The following is a 3,922-nucleotide window of genomic DNA, read 5'->3' as shown; positions in this document are numbered from 1 at the left end:
TATGGAGACGACTCAATTACACTCACTCATCCTGAAGGGAGAGGGGGAAAGAAAGGAATGTTTTTGTACTCTGTCTGTCTGTCTGTCTGTCTCTCTCTCTCTCTCTCTCTCTCTCATAATCATCCTTGAAACTATCACCACCACCAACACTATAATAATAACAACAACAATAATAATAATAATAATAATGATAATAACAATAAAAATAATAATAATAATAATAATAATAATAATAATAAGAAGAAGAAGAAGAAGAAGAAGGACAACAACAACAACAACAACAACCATCACCATCTCTCTCTCTCTCTCTCTCTCTCTCTCACCCCTGTCACTAAGGCAATAAAATACACACAATCTCTCTCACCCTTGTATATCGCTCCAAAGCCTTATACAACATACTAATACAACGCCCTGATCCACACTGAGATACCCGTGAGTACTGAGCCTGTATACACGCACATACATACACATACATATACTGCACACACACACACACACACACACACACACACACACACACACACACACACACACACACACACACACACACACACACACACACAAAATTAACATACACACACACACACACACACACACACTGCTTTAACATCCACATACACACACACTATCACACACACACACATTCACTGCTTTAACATACACACACATACACATACAAACAGACTAATACCACGCTCTGATCAACATAACGATAACGAATGGTGGTAATTCTTCACACACTTCAAACACTTACAGGCACATACACAAATACGTACACAATATCTTAACAGACACGCATGCACACACGTAGATATATTACACGTACACACGACAACATTATGCTTTCATCACTGCTTCTCTCTCTCTCTCACACACACACACACACACACACACACACACTTACAATATCTCAAAATACATACATACACACATACATACATAAACAGGTGCAGTCACAGGTGTTATTCTCGACAGGTGTAAATAATTGGACAGGTGTTCCCGTGTTCTTGTTTCAAGGGTGGACTGACATAATTTTACATGGCATTTTCTCATTACTGTTCTTCCCCTCTCTTTCACACACTTTCTCCTCTTCTCTCTGAATCTCTCTCTCTCTCTCTCTCTCTCTCCAGCATATTACCTCCATCTGCAGTCAGAGAGAGTGAGAGACTGTGTGTGTGTGTGTGTGTGTGTGTGTGTGTGTGTGTGTGCTGAAAATGACAGTACTTGCAAACAATGAAGAAAAACAAAAAATAAACAAGATATTTTATTCATTTATTTTTTCGTCCTTCCCTCTAACTACACGGAGGCATAAACAAGCAAACAACCTAAACAACCCAACACCCAATCAACCGCTTGTTTAATATTCTGGCTGGCTCTACCTGCGAATTTGTTCAGATCACTCAGGAAAATAACTTGATTATGTAAATATTGAAGGTTTTTTACCTCTTTCTCCCTCCCCTCTCTCTCAAACATACAATTTCCCATCTCCTGTCTTCTCTTCTCGTCTCCTCTCCCTCTCTCTCTCTCTCTCTCTCTCTCTCTCTCTCTCTCTCTCTTAACAGAAATATTCACACTTTTCCATTTCGACTTTGACCAAATGAGGCTTCGCACCTGACTCAAAAATCAAATACTATAGTCTTTTTACTCTAACTTGGCCTAAAATTAACATCCCTCCATCTTGAAAGCTTAGATGACACAATAGATTACCACAAGATTAAGGTGCTAGTCACGAAGAAGTGCTGTGGAAAGGATGTAGAGCCACAGCATTTTCTTTTTCTATTAATGAGTCACCTGAAACAACCTGCAAATGGACGAAAATCTGGGCCAAGTTAAGATGAAAGGAGCAAAATTATATCACTTTTTTTTTTTTGACAATATATATATAACACTTTCCAGCACAGTTCTATAATTTCCAGGTGTTTACGAAGCCTCGACGCAAAAATTATAGATTAGGCCAGTTTTTCTCGAGCGCTTTCAAAATGCAAATGGTCTTGAAACCCAACCCCCAATTTCGAGATTTGCAACATAAACAACAGCATTATAAGACCAAGGCAAGACTCCACTATCACCTAAATCTAAAAAAAAAATATATAAATAATAATAAAAGAAAAAAGAAACAAAGATCGACTCCACTATCACCTTAATCTAAAAAAAAAAAAAAAAAAAAAAAAAAACAAGTCACTAAGCTCCTCATTTTCTTCATTAAAATTTCAATAAGGTTTCAGTCTTCAAAAAAAAAAATTACATTGGAGTGATAAACATTACCTTCCAAAATATCCATCAGTTTTTTTTTTCCAATTCTGACTTGATTGCAAAAATGACAAATTCATCTATTTTTACTTCCATGCAAATATGAAAGATTAGCCAATTGTTTTTTTTACAGTTCTGAGAAGCACTCTCAAATATTTTACCCAATCCAAAATTTTTAAGATTAATTTAACAAAGACTATGATATATATTAAATCCGCTGGTCCAAATTCGTCTTCAACTAAAAAATAAACAAATAAACAAATATATAAATAAAAATCGCCTAAACTGCTCATCGGTGTTTTAAAAATCGAACCCGAAATTTCAAGATGTTAAAAAAAAAAAAAAAAAAAAAAAAAAAAATCTAAGCTTGACCAATTAGTGTTTCCTTCTCTCTCTCTCTCTCTCTCTCTCTCTCTCTCTCTCTCTCTCTCTCTCTCCCTCTCTCTCAACACCAAAAGGACAGATCACCCTACTGGTCATACACCTCGACAAACCCCTTTACAAGTTTTTTGGCTGTCTCAAAATTTCCATACAATTTTCATACCTGGCTCAAAAAACAGTAAGCTAAAATTAATGCCTAGTCCCCCCCCCCCGTTGTGTTCAGCTTTCAACACTGACTTTTGAAACTATTATTTTTTAATTAATTTTTTCAACAACTTCCAAAATCATAGTCTTGAAATTTTAACCAGAGTCCTTTAATTACTGTACTTACAAAAACATTACTTAATTAATTTACTACTGTACTTAGAAAAACATTACTTGGCTAAATCAACCTACTACTATACTTACAAATACATGAAAATCTATCTACTGCTGTACTTACAAAACCATTACTTTCCAAAATTAATTCACTGTTTCAAAGTTCTCAATGTCAAAACCAAAAAAAATCTATAAAACTATAATTCTTATAAAAAAAAAAAAAACTATGTACATTATGCAAAAAATAAATTAGTAAATAAAATAAATGACCAACTATCCTCCACCTCATCCACCTTGACAAAAATTACATAAGTTTTAAGAGCGACCCCAAAATCTTGAGTTTAGGTACAAAATCAAAAACTTCCAAATTGAATCAAGGTTCCCGATTGCCTCTGATGCAAAAATGACGAATCGGCCAATTTTCCAACGAGCTTCCAAAAAATCGATATATCTCTTACACGCAACCGAAAATTTTGAGAATACGTGCATAAATTTGACTAAAAAATTAAATTCATGGTCTCTCCTCTGGCCTGCAACTCTTGACTAATGACCCAATTGCTCCTTAACCACCCTGGCAACACTGTAACAAGCGATTAGATCTATGCTGATATTACGGCGTTTTTATGGAACTGGTAAATACAGTGTTCTCTCATATTGGCTGTAACTCAAAGTGACAAACTGCCTAACTGCTCAAACACCTTGGCATAATTCTGACAAGCTTCCATATCACGCATTGGAATATTCAGGTTACACACACACACACACACACGTGTGGACGGGGCTGTTATTTGGAAATAAATACAATTTTCTTATCTCAGTTTAAGACAAACTCAAAAGTTGACAAATTGCAAAATTTCTCAGCTTCCAGACTGGAACGTAAAAGTTTTGGAACAGCCATATATATATATATATATATATATATATATATATATATATATATATATATATATATATATATATATTATCCAATCCT

Source organism: Coenobita brevimanus, chromosome 24 (assembly GCF_032717465.1).
Source record: "Coenobita brevimanus isolate Jiangsu-jjx chromosome 24, ASM3271746v2, whole genome shotgun sequence".
In the NCBI taxonomy this organism is placed as follows: Eukaryota; Metazoa; Arthropoda; class Malacostraca; order Decapoda; family Coenobitidae; genus Coenobita; species Coenobita brevimanus.
Note: the sequence above shows the minus strand (reverse complement) of the source record.